Raw genomic sequence first — 15,892 nt, forward strand, 5'->3', positions numbered from 1 at the left:
GAAAGTGGTTGAAAATGCAAATTCCCAGGCCCCTTTCTAACTAAGACAGTTTGATGCAGGGGATGGCGTGAAAACCCCACTTGGAGGAACACTGGTCCAGATGATAAATAAAATACTCAGTCTTCAAACCTGAAAAGAGTTTTGGACTGATGCTATACTTAGACATAGAAAGGTTACAACTGCTTCTTCAGCCTGAGTCTTGGTTTGAATTAGGCTTCAGATTGTCCATTTCTCCTTATTATTTTTCTCAATGTGTTCTGTCTTAGCCCTGGAAATCTGGAAGGAAAACACCTTTTCCTTTTAACCTAAAAAATTTTGCTTCTGTACTTTAGGAAATCCTGAATTGATCCTGAGTCTCTTTCTTTGCCCTTCCAGGAGTATTTCTGGCTAAAAATTTAATTTTTCATCCTGTTCCCATTATCTATTGCTGTGTGAAAAACCACTCCAAAGCTTAATAACTTAAAACAACAACATTCATTTATTTTGCTTATGAATCTGCAATTTGGGCAAGTCTGGGCAGGAATGGCTTGTATCTGCTCTACGTGGCCTCAGCCAGGGCTACTCAAACGGAAGCTGGAGAATCCACTTTCAAGATGGCTCACTCACACAGCTGGCAAGTTGGAGCTGGCTGGTGGCTTGGAGCATGCTGGGTGTGTGGGCTGGGTGATTTTGTTCCTTTCAATATAGGCTCTCCATGGCTGTTTGGGCTCCCTCCTAGTATGGAGGCTGGGTTACAGGAGGGAGCATCCCCAGAGAGCAAGGCAGAAATGCATGGCATTTTTATGACCTAGCTTCAGAAGTCAAATAGTATCATTTCCACCATACTGTTGCTTCAGGAATTTATAAAGTCCCACTCAGGTTGAAGGGGAGGAAAAGTAGCCTCCACCATTTGATGGAAGGAATATGGTGGTTACTTTATTAAAATAGCATGTGGATAGGAGATATTATTGCAGCCATCTTTGGAAAATACAATCTGTCACCAAGTCCTGACGTATTTTGTATCATAAGTTTTTCTGATGCATATTCACTAATTATTGTTGGTTCTATTCCATCTCATTCCATCCTCTTCACGATCCTGTGAGGTAGTTAAATCACTTTTTATACTTACAAATTTCACTCATATACACGTTTGGTTTAGCAGGCACATTATTTTAAAAATTGCAAACTTTTGCATGAGTACCTGAATTTCTGGCTTCCCTTCACAATCAGGTGATTGGCTAAATCTAGGCCAAGCTTTTCTCCTCTCAGCAGTAGGCTAGAGTTGAGTTGTGGTGGCCCCTGAGTAAAGGCCTATTCCGGGGATGGGAACCTGTGGCCTTTTGACCGAATCCAAATTTTACAGAACAAATCCTTTTGTTTTTATTAACACATTTTTGTTTGTCTTTTATATTTTTACTTTATTTTTAAAATGAACATATTTACGATACCAAAGAATAAAATAAGTTTCAACAAAATAATCCTCCCAGATTGACTGGAACAATTAGGACATTAGTAAGCCATAAGGGCTAAATTGATGGCTGCTACGCTCTTGATTTAGTTGTAACTTCCCCCACCTGGCTGGCGCCACTACTGCCCAAGGCTAGTTGATGAGAGTTTATGGGGGTCAAGCCTGCCAGTCTCTTGTCAGCTTTTGACAATGGTGCACTATGTTTCTGTTTGGGAATTTATGAATAGTTGCACAGCTCAACAGTATTCTTTATAATAATTCTGTCTGCTTAACATCCTGTCTTGTCAAAGAAGACCAAGAGAATGCTTAAGGAAAAAAACATATTTTTTAATGAGGATTGGGAATTGCAATATAATCTTATTTCTGCTAAAAAGAAGATGATTTGCTTGCTTTTTGATACTGCAATATCAACATTAAAGAAAGTCAATGCTCATCAGCATTGTAACACTCATAAGGACAACAAATATTTTAAATTAGAGGGGGAGGCACAAAAGATTGCATTGCAGAAATTAAAAGATGAAAAGCAAAAGCAAAGACAATTCTTTCAAGCAGCAGTAAGACCTGGATATAATGCCACTGAAGCAACTTATAAAGTAGCTTATATACTCGGGAAAAAAGGGAAGCCATTCACTGTTGTAGAAATTGTGAAAAAATGCATTGTTGAAGTTGTAGGATGCTTAGACCCTAATAATGTTTCAAAGTACAAACAACTGCCTGTTTCAAAGAGAACCATAACTGATTGGCAGCATGAATTAGCCTTCAACTTAACAGAACAACTTCATGCAATACTTCAAAAGGAAAATATATATTATTCAATTGCTTTGGATGAATCAACTGATACTACTGACTTGGCATAGGTTTTATACTTCATTTGGGTCATAACAGAAGATTTTCTTTGCTAGAAAGAGTTACTCACTTTGGGAACTCTTGCAAACAGAACACAAGGAATAGATAACTTCAACAAATTTCAAGATAAATGTTGTGAAGTTGGACTGAATTTGGTAAATTTATTGAGTGTATGTACAGACAGTGCACCTTCCATGACAGGAAAACACGGAAGGTTTATTGCACAGATAAAAGAAGTATTAACAGAGCCAGATGCTCTCATTTCTTTTCATTATATCTTGCATCAGCAAAATCTCTGTGCTAAAACTATTATTTTAAGTGACACTTTGCAACAAGTTACAAGTATTATTAACTATATTTGTGCAAATGCAACATTGCACTGTCAGTTTCATAACATGATAAAGTTGAATGATGAGGTATTCATTGGATTTCCTGTATCATTCTAAAGTGTGTTGGCTATTGCAGGGACAGGTGTTAGCCAAAACTTTATCTCTGCTGAGAACAGGTAGTTAAATTTTATGAAGAACAGAATCAGCAATGTGAATTATTGAAAGAAGATTTCTATAGGCATGCAGCATTTCTGTGTGGTATCATATCAAATCAAAATTACTTGAATATTTCTTTGTAAGGTAAAACTAAGTCTATATGTGATATATGGCAAAAAAAAAATCTGAGCATTTCAGAAAAAGCTATTTTTTTTCAAAACACTTCTTCAAAAGGAAATTTCAGATGAACATTTTCCCCAGTTAGCAAAGGTCGTTGATGAGCAGGATGATATATGTGAATCGTTTAAAGAATATGCAGCTGTTATAGACCTATTAATTGGAGAATACAATGAAAGTTTCACTGGCTTTGAGAGTCATGACATCACATTCAAGTTAGCATTTCAGCCTCACCTAGTTGATATCACCAAGACACCTAAAGCAGTGATCCCCAACCTTTTTGGCACCAGGGACTGGTTTCATGGAAGACAATGTTTCCATGAGAGGATGGTTTTGTGATGATTCAAGCGCATTACATTTATTATTCAGTCAAACCTCTCTGCTAATGATAATCCGTATTTGCAGCCGCTCCCTAGCACTAGTATCACTGCTTCAGTTCCACCTCAGATCATCAGGCATTAGGTTCTTTATTTTATTTTATTTTTTTTGAGACAGAGTCTCACTCTGTTGCCCGGGCTAGAGTGCCGGGGCATCAGCCTAGCTTACAGCAACCTCAAACTCCTGGGCTCAAGCGATCCTCCTGCCTCAGCCTCCCGAGTAGCTGGGACTACAGGCACGTGCCACCATGCCCGGCTAATTTTTTCTATTTTTAGTTGTTTGGCTAATTTATTTCTATTTTTAGTAGAGACGGGGTCTTGCTCTTGCTCAGGCTGGTCTCAAACTCCTGAGCTCAAGCAATCCTCCCGCCTCGGCCTCCCAGAGTGCTAGGATTACAGGCGTGAACCACCGCGCCCGGCCTGGCATTAGGTTCTTGTAAAGAGCACGAAACCTAGATCCCTCGCATGCTCGGTTTACAGTAGGGTTCGCGCTCCTATGATAATCTAATGTTGCCACTGATCACAGGAGGTGGAGCTTATGTCTTGATGCTAACAATGGGGAGGGGCTGTAAATACAGATGAAGCTTTGCTCACTTGTCTGCCACTCACCTCCTGCTGTGTAACCCTGTTCCTAACAGGCCACAGACCAGTACTTGTCCGCAGCCTGGGGGTTGGGGACTGCAGACCTAAAGAACTACTAAAGACGGAATTGACTGAGCTCTCAGTAGATGATGTTTTAAAGTCATTGTTTGATGCTAAGAAAGATCCAGTTGAAATACGGAAAAATGCAGTAGAATACCCATGCCTTCGGCAACATGCCTGAAAAATGCTTTCTTGCTTTTCTACCACTTATTGCTGCAAATCTACATTCTCCTACCTAACCCAAATCAAGACACCCTTAAGGTCACAAATGACTGATACCCATCTAGAGGATCAACTGAAACTGTGGACCCTCATGCTGCAACCAAATAGTCATTTGCTTTCCAACAAAAAGCAGACATAACAAAGTCATTAAAAGGCTAGTTAACTTTAAAATTAACAAATAGTTTTCAGTTTTTGAAATTATTAAGTACATAGTAGTTAGATGCTTACAAAATAAGGTACATATTTAAGCATATCTAATTGAAGTTTCTTGAATGTGGCCTTACTTGATTACAGCTAAATTAATTCAGCCTTCCAAAATGCAAAGTTTCCTCACCCTTGGCCTATTCTATTTGCCACAGTCCCCACCATTCCATGCTACCATTTCACTCATTCCATTTTATGTCTCACAAGCCTTTGACTTTGAGGCTTTCTGCCTTAGAAAAAAATAGCCCCAAATTCTAGTATGGAAAAATAATAAATAATAGCAATAATTTTCATTCGAAGTTTTCAAAGTATTTTCTATAGAAAGCTACCTTTTGGTAGCTTTTTGATTCTGTTCTCTGTTTGGGGAAGACCACTGGGTTGCTGTTTCTTATCTGAAGGGCACCTTCAGCTCTCTGCTGATTTGAAGAGCAGAAATGAATGAGGTGCCCCAGCTCCCAGAATGGTTTAGCTGCTCTATTACAATCCTCCCCCTCTCAGGCCGGCCCTTTTGGGAATCCCCAGGATGGAGCAGAATTCTCCTTAAGGCCTCAAATTTGCCATCTACGCTGCCTGATCAATGCTGGATCCACATAACTTGGAATTCTCAACAGAAGTAAGGGAAGCTCATATGGGGAGCAGCAAATTCCAACACCACAATGTTGCCCAGAGCCAAGTCTGCACACACAGACCTTCTCTCTGGAAGATAAGTGCCCGGTGTTCACTCCACTGTTCAGAACCCGTTCTGAGTATTCCTAATGGCTCAAAGGCACAAGGTCACTGCTCCCTTTGTCATTTCAAGGGTTCTTGGTTTTGTTTCCAAAATGTCAACAGATAACTTTAAGCGTTGATTAAACAACCAAAAGAGCATTGCCTCAGGAGAGCATTGGCTGCACAGTCTTGATGGAGCTCTTTAGAGAAGCGCTGGCCTGCACGGAGAGGGAGCCTGCAGGCTGGGCCTAACTGTGCAATGCTGTCTCATTGGGACACTTTCTTTCTCTTTGGGTCTTGGGTTTTTCTTCAGCTCTTTAATGCTGAAAGAACTGCTCACCCTCAGAACAGCTGGTGCTTAGAAGTAGGACAAGTCTGTGGTTTCACCCTAGTAACTATCACAGTAGGCTCTGCCACCAGGTTAGAACGTTTTGGGGCAAGTAGTTCCCCACTTGATCCTACTCCATTATGTTCTCTCCCCTCCCCTTGTTGGTAACCATAATCCTAAATTTTATGTTTATCATTCCCTTGCTGTTCAGTAGAGTTTTTACCATCTATCCTGGATATCTGTTGTTGTTTAACAAACACCCCCCAACTCAGTAGTGTAAAACAGCAACAATCTTTTTATTTTTCTCCTCTCAAATCTGTAATTTGGGCAGGATTCTATAGGGAAAACTCGTCACTGCTCCACACAGCATCAGCTATGTCAGCCCAACTGAAGCTGTTGGATCCACTTCAAAGATGACTCACTTGCTGGCTGGTTGTTAGTGCTGGGTTGAGGCCCTGGGGCCTTGGTTTATCTCCATCCATGTGGGCCTCTCTATATGGCCTGGGCTTCCTCACAGCGTGGTGGCTGAGTTCTCAGGGTAAGTGTCCCAAGAGTGAAAACCAGGTGGAAGCTATATTGCCTTTTGTGAGCTAGCCTCAGAAATCACATAGTGTCATATAGTGTCTATTACTTGAAGCAGCCACAAAGTCCCACCTACGTTCAAGGGGAGGGGATACTAACTCCACTCTCCTTGATGGGAGGGTGGTAAGGTTCTAGAAAGAAATATTGTTGTTGCTATTCCTTGGGAAATGCAATCTACCATATCTAGGGGTATGTATATACCCCTAGATAATATACTATTTAATTTTGCATGTTTTAAACTTTATAGAAACATTCATACTGAACATATTCTTCTACAACTTTATCCCCTCAACATTTATGAATCAGTTATATTGTTGGGAGAAGTTCATTTATGTTTAGAACTATATAATATTTTATTGCAATTATTTACTACAATTTAGTTGCCTGTTCTTTTGTTGGATATTTGTGTTGTGTCCAGTCTTTTTTTCTGTGTGTTTATGCTTTTTGCTATTTTGTACAGTGCTGCTCTAAACATGTTCATAGAACTCTGCTAGTGCACATGAGCCTAGGACAGTGTTTCTCAACCAGGGTGATTTTCAACAATGTCAGAGATATTAAGCAAATGTCCCACAAATTTTTGGTTTTCATGACTGGGGTAGAGGGCATTGCTACTGGCATCTAGTAGGTAGTGACTATGGATGCTGCTAAACATCCTACAGGACAGCCCTCTATAACAAAGAATTATCCGGTCCAGGATGTCAACAGTGCCAAGGTTGAATAATCCTAGCTTAGGGTATATATCTAGGAATGGAATTCCTAGGTGATAGGGTATTTATAATTCTAACTTTACTATACAATATTAAATAGTTTTCTCAAGTGGTTGAACCAGTTTATACTCCTACCAAAGTGATGCTCCACATCCTTTGATATTGTTAATCTTCTTGATTTTTGCCAATTCATGTTTATTCCTTATGAAATGCATGTTTATGTGCTTTGTCCATTTTTTACAGGATGAATTTGTGTAAGATTGATTTGTAGGATTTTTAAAATTTTTATATAAGAAATGTTCCCACTTCTCGGCTTCCTAGCGTGCTAAGATTACAGGCATGAGCCACCACACCTGGCCTGGATTTTTAAAAATATATTCTGGATACTAATTCTTTGTTGGTTGTATGTATTGCAGATATCTTCTCCCAGTTTATGGCTTAACTTCTCACTTCTTCATGGTTCTTCTGATGAACAGATATTCTTATGTTTTACATAGTTAAATGCATCAGTCTTATACTACCGTTTATGGTTATGATTTGGTAATATTATTAAGAAAGCCCATCCTTCCCTCAGATTGTCACTGCCTCCCAAGCCTCACAGCATACTGGGGGTCTCATCCTTTCCAGTTGGTGAGACCTGAAGTTTCTCTTGCTGACCCCAGAGGTGGCTGTCCCTCCTTATCTTCTGCTATGTTTCCTTAGTCCTTATGAGTCTTGGGCTTCAGACTTGATTTCCTGATGTACTCCATTTTCTTTGCTCGGATTGGACTCTTTCTATGACCTTTCTAGCCCTCTCCACCCAGTGGACTCTGCTATCTGGGGACTGGCCTCAAAATGAACTCACTTTACTGAAACCACAGTACCCCACTTAGCATCAGCACTGTCAAAGATGTCCCTTAGTATGAGTCTTGCCAGAATTTAACCCCGTTTTTTGGCATTACTTGGATGGTTTCATTTGCACTCTTCTGGGACACTCTCCTCTAGGGCTAAAATCAAGATTGGCATAGATGCCAAGTGGTATCCAGGAACATTGATGCTCACAGGAGGGAGCTCCAAGATGAGCCTGTCGGTACTAACCATGCTTCTTTAAGCCAGGCCTACCTGCCCAGTGCCCCTCAAAACTGACCACAATTAAAGGACAGCCTTGGGGCTCTCTGCTCCCTCCAGAGAAGTCAGTCCGAGTTAATCCATCTGACTTTGCTTCCCTTCCCCTCCATTCCAGCTCTGCCCATGTCTTGACTTTGGTATTTCCTTCCTTTCAGGTCCTCCTCCCACTCTTTAGACATCACATGGATCCGGGTTTCCATGGCTTTGACGCACTGTGTGGTCTTTGGGAAAAACTCAATTTTTAGTTCTAATAGCTCCTGCCTCAACCTCCCAAAGTGCTGAGATTACAGGTGAGAACCACTGTGCCTGGCCTTTATTTATTTCTATTTTTGTTTGTTTTTAATTTATTTCTTTTTCTTCTACCTTCTTGAGGTAGAAATTGTTATCAATGTTAGTCCATGAACAGAATGCCAGCTGCCATGTTCCTTTATAGGTGTGTTGGCACAGACCAGGGGCCAGCAAACTATGGCTTGTGTGTCAAATCCAGCTCAGTGGCTATGGGGCCCAGAAGCTAAGAATGGTTTTTGCATTTATAAGTGGTTGAAAAAATCAGAAGAGTATTATTTCATGATGTGTGAAAATGATATGAAATTCAAATTTTGCTGTCCATTAGATAAAGTTTTACTGGAACATAGCCATGCTCATTTCTTTTGTATTGTCATACTTTCTGCCTCTTTAAGAAAGTTTGCTGATCCCTGGCCTAGACCCAGCAGATGAGGGGCAAATGCTTTAGGCAGCTAGACCTTGCGGAACTGGGCTATCTTCTACACTCCACAGCTCTATCATGCTGACTTCCCTTCTCTTCCTACTGGCCCTCCCCTGGGGTCCCAAAGTACCTTTTGGTCAAGCCAGTCTCAGTTGACTCAGTGATGAGATTTCTGAACAATGAGCCTGAGTCAGTGCGGAATCATACAGGGCTACCAGGACAAGGTTGTTAGAGATTGAAATGAAATAAAACACGCAAAAGTGCTTTGTAAATGCAAGAGATTGTTCTACAAATAATGGTTAAATGATATTCACTAGGTTTGGATGTATTTTATTCTTCTTTGTATATTTAGGAATTTATGTTATGGTCACTTTTTTAAAACAAAATGTTTTATTAACCAGAATGCTCTAATGTCTTTCCAGACCAAATAAGTTTTTAAACCAGATGAAACCACCCACAAGACATGTCAAACTCACCTCCAAAGTGGAGTTTTGAGCTTCCAGCCCTGTCTGTTGAGAAAATTCCAGCTCCTCCCTTTGTTTTTTCTCCTCTTTGCTTATTGTTCAGTCACCATTTTCTCTTACAGTCTCTGTGCTTGTGCTTTGGGCCTCTTGATTGCTTAGGGTGGCTGGAGTAGAGAATAGATGGGGGCCATTATGTTTGTAGAAGCCAAGGAATTGTGAGACCAGGGTTTTAGAGAATCATCAGCCCATCGTGACAGTTTCCAAGGTGATGAGAAGAGCTGGAGTGGAAGGAACACTATGAGCCAGGTCCTTCTTGGTCACTATGATGGTAGAGGACACTGATGGGGAAGAGCAGGGAAGAAGAGGGGATGGCAAGAGAACCAAAGGACATGTTTATGTAGGAGGAACCAGCAGGGCATCAGGGTTCTAGGGCAGAGCTGATGCCCTCTGGGCCCTCCAGGATATGGGGAAATGAGCAGCCTTGTCTGGAGAAGGTGGTAAAGGAAGGCTGCAGAGGAGCCCCGTGGGGAAACAGAGGAGAAAAGGTGGAGGTCTGGGTGTTGTCTACCTTACGTGGGCCCGAGGGCCATGCTGGGGAAGGTGGGAGGGAACCCCAGGAGCAGTGGCAGATGAGGTCAGTGGGGTTGGCAGTGAGGAGACATGTCCTGAGAGGTTTACATTCTGGGTGGAACCTGAGTCACCTAGGATTAGCTGGCCCCAAATCCCGAATGAAACACTGGGGCCAGGGGAGGAGGGAGCGTGGGTGGGCATGAGAGGCCTGAAGACACTTCCAGGGCTGGAGGAGGATATTGCAGCTGCCATCCCCTTGTCGTACAATGCTTCAGCAAAATGCCTGCTACCCAGTAGTACATGCATTGGTAAGTTTGTCCTCAGTTCCTGAACAACTTACATACTAAGCAGTTACTTCAAAGCACTGAAGGAAGAGGCTCAGGTTTCTAATAACATTCTGTCAACATGACTAATGCTGCCCTGGAATGCCCTTCTCCTGGGTGGCTCACTTTCTCCTTCAACTAGGTTTCCTCAAATGGGGGCTTTCTCTGACCCCAGTATCCAAACAGCCCTTCTCTCACTCTTGCCCTGCTCTATTATCCTTCATTCCACCCATGTCCTCCTGACTCATCCTGTATTTGCCTATTGGTTGGTAACTGTGATTCCCACTAGAATATAAGCCCCACAAGGTCAGAAGCTTCCTTTTGTTCTCTACCCTATTCCCCAGGGTCGAGAACAGTGCCTGGCACGGAGCAGAGCTCAATAAATAGTGGTGAGCAAATGAATGGAGGAAGGAGAATGGAAACTGGTTAGCAGACAGACTTGCCTCTGGCCATACGCACAGCCCTCAGGGATTGCACCTCTCGATTAGAAGTTGTTGCTACTCTAATGGTTCTGTTAACTCAACTATTGGGTAGTCTCTCTTCATCCTGCTTCCTGTACAAAAAGTGAATTGCCTAAAATTCAACGCCCACAATTTCTCAAAATTTTATGCAATAAAATCTGACTGCTAGAAGGCTGCTTGCCTTCCCCTTTCCTCCCCCCATCTTGCCTTCCTCCTTAACTGCTTTTTCTGATGTTGGCCAAGATATCAGAACCTGAGATTAGAGTCAGAAAATTAACCCCTACCATGACCACATACCAAGGCTTGAGGTTTTCAACAACTAAGACAGTCAGACACCCCTCCTTCCTCAAGAGGCTGTATGTTGTGGGGAGATTGATAATGAAACATGTGATTATATGATAGTATGATGAGAACAACAGCAGGGAGGTGTTACCTTCAGAAAGACATCCGTGGAGGAATAGCTGACTACTAAACTGAAGGATGTGTAAGGTTTAGCTCAGCAAAGACGGGCTGAGGAAAAGTGCACAGTAGGGAAAATCCCTGAGGCCAGAGAAGTGGGGCCTGTTGGAGGAGCCAGAAATGCCAGGTGGCTGGACACCAGGAGGAGGTGGGGAGGAGGGGGTAAAACTAGGGTTGCGACAAGAGACAGGACCAGGCTATCCTAAGCCAAAAGGAACTCCAAGAAAAATTCTTAAACATTTTAGGAATCATATTGTTGGTAACAATATTGGCATTATTATTCTGAAACTATTAATATATATTATAGGATAAAGCAAATAAGTATTTATGCTAATGTTGATGGAAACCAAGATTTTCACCAGAAGAACTGCAAATATAAAATTTAAAAATTTAGTAAAAATTCTACAATTTTAAATTTAAATGGAAAATATGAGTATAAACCAATGATATGTTTTCTTATTTAAAAAAAATCTATGTCCTAGCTCTGTCCACCAATAAGTCCTAGAAACAATGACCAATCAAATGCAATGCACGCTCCTGGTGCCAGTTTGTAGTTTCTAAATTCTATTTCGCCCTAAATGGAACCAGGGCTCCTTGGTGAAGTGGGTGGTTCTGGTCTGGAGCAGGAATTGCGTGTGAGGAGCCTGAAGCATCATGACATACCAATGGCAAGGAAAGTGTCAGAGATTCCTGAAGTCATGTCAACAAGACTTAGAAGTCGACTTGTCCGGGCTCCTACTGGCCACAAATGGGACCACTTAAACATGAATAACAATAACTAAAAAGGATGGAAACACATGAATCCTGTTGAAAATCCACAAGTTCATAATGATGCTCAAAAAGAAAAAGAAACACCATCATTCACCTTTCAATGATACTGGGGAATAAACTCATTATTATGAAAACAGGAAAGTAAAGAGGAAGAATCTACCTTTGTCATACAAATTGAACCTCAGGATAGCCAGATAGTTAAGAGAAATATTAATTAATATTAATATTTTTAATAGAAATATTCCTGCTAATAATTAAGAAGAAATATTATCATTTTGCAAGCCTTTAGAGAAATAATTGTTCTAGGCAACAAGGATTATATTAGTTTCCTAGGGATGTCATAACAATGTACTACAAACTGGGTGGCTTAAAACAACAGAAATGTATTATCTCACAGTTCTGGAACCTAGAAATCTGAAATCAAGGTACTGGCAGGGCCATGCTCTTATGAAGCCTCTAGAAGAGGACTCTTCCTTTCCTCTTCTAGCTTCTGGTGTTTTCAGGCAATTCTTAGCATTCCTTGGCTCATACATGCATCACTCCAGTCTCTGCTTCTGTGGTCACATAGCCATTTTCTCCCTGTGTCTGAGTTCAAGTTTTCCTCTTATAAGGACTGGATTAAGGCCCATCCTAAACTAGTGTACTCACTTTAACCTGATTACATCTGTAAAAGCCTTATTTCCAAAGAAAGTCAGAATCACAGGCCTGGGATGGGGAAGTGGTTAGAAGTTCAACATATCTTTTTGGGGAACAGAATTCAACCAATAATAATTATCAAGGGCAGCTAATGTCACAAACAGAAAGATACAGGACATTATATATTTCCTGACACAAGTACAAGACACCACCTATGAAGTATTATTGTGAAAAAATTGGACCCAATCAGACTAAGTCTAGATCTGCCTACCGATTTACAGGAAATAGGACAGAAGGGCATGTTAAAAAATACCACAGGCATATAATCAGCAAAATCCAGAATGTGGGAAGCTCTACAGGACAAATGACTTCTTTTTCAACAAATAAATTGCAAAGAAAAAAAACAGGGAGAGAACCTTATAAATTAAAATGGACATAATAGACATAGCAACAAAATATACTGTATAGGTCTTATTTGAAAATTTGAATACTTACTAGATATTTAGTGATATAAAAGGATTATTAACAATTTTAAAAAACATATCTAAATTGTATTGTGGTAATGTTTAAAAGAGAAAGTCCTTAACTTACAGGAATACATGAGATAAAATGGCATTTATGGGGGTGGGAGGAGAGCATGGGGTGGGTTAGGTATGAAGCAGGATTAGCTATGTTAATTAATGAAGCTTGGTGGTGGGTACATTTATATTCTCTACTTTATATGCTGAAATTTTCTAGCCTATAAAATTTATAAACTTAACATGCAGTATGTTTACTTAATGTTTCTCAGCTTGGGGCTGTATCAGAATCTACTTGCAGAGGACACCTCCCTCCCTTAGCAGATCTGCTGTTTCCTTTTCTAGGAAATCGTGTTTCTCTTTTTAAAATTATTCACTGTAGCTTGATTGCTGATAGAGATCTTTGTTTATTGGAAGCTCCTGGCTAGCTGACAAGAATACTTTTCATTAGGCAAGAAAGGATTTTTTCAAAACTCCTTTTATTATAAAACTACTATGTACATACGCAGAGTAAAAAAGAAAATTCTAAAAGGGCAGAGTCTCCACTGTTCCAAGTTTCTTGTGAATTGCTGCAGACACTTTCCTAAAGATATACAAAAATAAACATGATTTGGACCTTACTGAAAATACTGTTTGCAACTTGCTTTCCCCCCACCCCCACCCAGCAGTCCATGTTAGAGACTTTTTCAGAGCAGCAAATAGAGATCCTTCTCTTTTTTATTCCATTATATAGAAATGCCATAATGTATTGATATTTCAAATCAGTCCCCAATTGGCAAGTAATTTTTCTCTGTAGTTATTTCCTTATTAACGTTGCAATGCACCTCTGAACACACATAGAAAAGGGAAAAAAAATTTTTATTTAACCTGTATCTCCTAAGAAACCCCCTTCTTCATTCTTCCAGCTTGGGACAGGAAGTGCCCTGTGGTATGAAGCATCACACAGCAAATCTCCTGGACCTGACCGACCACCTGCAATGCACCAGCCGCGGTGGAGTGCCCGACAGGTAGAGACTTGCGCCGCCAGGACCGTGCCGGGCTCTCAGGCGAGGAGAGGGAGCGCCCTCCGCTCTGCTCTGCGCCTCAGCTGCCGACAGCTGCCCCCAGGCTGAGGATACTTGAGGCTCCCCAGAGTCCCCTCTTGTATGGCACCCCAGCCCAGGACAGGTGAAGCATCAGCACCACGATTCACCCTCTCACTGTCATTAGGTAGGTTCGCTGGCGTTGAAAGGTGCTGGGGCTAAGGGAGGCTCAGTTCAGTTTGCCTGGAGCAGCGATTGCTCAGTTGGTGGTATGTTCAAAGTGAAGGCACTGAAACGCTAATGTGAACCAACTCCCCGAGGGCTTAATGTCTTCTCTGAAAGTGGGTATCCATAGTAAGCTTTTATTTTAGTTTATTCTGTTTTTTTTTTCTTTTAAGAAAATGTGGTTTGTGTTTAATCCTCTGGAAGTCCTCTGTGTCAGCAAGGCTTTTCTTTCCCGCTGTGTGGGGCTTTATATGGGGCTTTTCTTGCCAGATTTGGAATTTCCTGGCAAGGAAGAGAGGTAATTTGAGTAACTCAGACACAGATAAATATATTTCTCTCCAACAAAGCTGTTCAGATGTCACTGAAGATGTGTGAGAAATCGGATAGAAAGCTATAGAAAATGCTCTTTAAAAAAGTATTCTCCTGTTGACGGCTTTAGTGAAGCTCTTGCCATCCAATCTCCCGAACGGGATAACTTCAGGCCGTCGCCTTGTCCAAGAGAGATTTGTTAGACCACAGGGAAAGGGCTTGGGAGACAGTCAAGTGTCTCAGCACAGGCTGTGTGGGGCTCCCTTTCCAGCTTGGACAACAAATATCAGGGCTTGGAGCAAAAGGCACATGGTTTGGTTGGTTTGTCTTCTTTTAAAAAATGCTCATATGCCTGTTGCTTGAGAAGTAGATAAAGGCTTACATAGTGTCTCCCCGAAGAGCACATTTTGGAGTTCCTCCTTGTTGCTCATAACTCCAATGAAGTTCTTGCCCATCTGACAACTCCGATGTTTCAGTAACGGCATTTGGCTTAAGAATAGAGGCTACCAAGAAAGCATTGTATTATAGAAACTGAGGTGGGGACTCAAGGGAGGAGTGAGGAGAAAAGCTGTGGGAAAGAGGTTGAGCGCAGGGCCTGAGTCCACCAGAGGAGGTGCAGGGTGAGCTGGCTAGAAGGGCAGTGCTGTTCTGTTTGTTTGTCTTTTCCTTTTAAGTGTTAATATCAAGGAAAAATAAGAGAAAAGGAGGTGTGGTGGCTGGGGGGAGAATGGATGGACTGAGCTAGGATATGCTGGTAAAGCTGGGGGCAGGGCTCTGGACACAGTTCACTGCCGAGTCCCAGCACCATGGGGAAAGCTGGTCCTAGACTTGATAAGTACCGTGTGCTGAGCAACTGCACAGCTAGAGCCTGGTCTAAGACTTTGAGCAGGGTTCAGCCACCAGGTTTCATGGGGCTATGGCAAGAAATTCTGACTAGAGACCAAATGGATTAAGTCCCAGTGGAGGAGGACCCTGATTTTCTAGGACACCATCCGGGGAAGCTTTCTGTGGCTCCCTGCCCCACCTACAGGAGCGTCCCATTTGCCACCACCTGTCCCATCTCCTGGAACAACGTTTATGCTCTGAACTAGTTCAGCTCCATAGAGAAGATTTTGTTAAGCATTCATTTGCTTGCAAGATATTTTTTTCACCTATGAAATTCTCTCAAGCCTTCTGATATTGTCAAGTGCTACAATGATTGGGTTTGAACAACTGCAACCTTCAGCTGCCTGAAGACTTGTAACACCATCCCTGTGGATTGTAGATTCAAACTCGAGGATCTTTTAGTCAAAAGGAGGAAACATTAGAAAGGCATATAGGATCCTCCCTCTCCGCTTTTGGGGTCTGTAAGCTAAAACCTTAAAGCTAGTTGTTCTTCTGATTAACCTATCAATCTTCCAGTCAATCTCGATTCTAGTTCCTTAAACAGATCAATTTCCTAGAGAGGCAAATACCAGGCTGCCTGCTTTAGGAGTCAGTGTGGCCCCCACCACCAATGGCTATCCATGGCCCTTCCACAAATCTTTCAGTATTTCCCATTAAGAAAAAATGAAGGGGTTGGATCAAGATGCACAAAGATTTCAATAGCCTAAAAGG

This window comes from Propithecus coquereli, unplaced genomic scaffold (genome assembly GCF_000956105.1).
Source record: "Propithecus coquereli isolate 6110/MARCELLA unplaced genomic scaffold, Pcoq_1.0 Scaffold7, whole genome shotgun sequence".
Classification (NCBI taxonomy): Eukaryota; Metazoa; Chordata; class Mammalia; order Primates; family Indriidae; genus Propithecus; species Propithecus coquereli.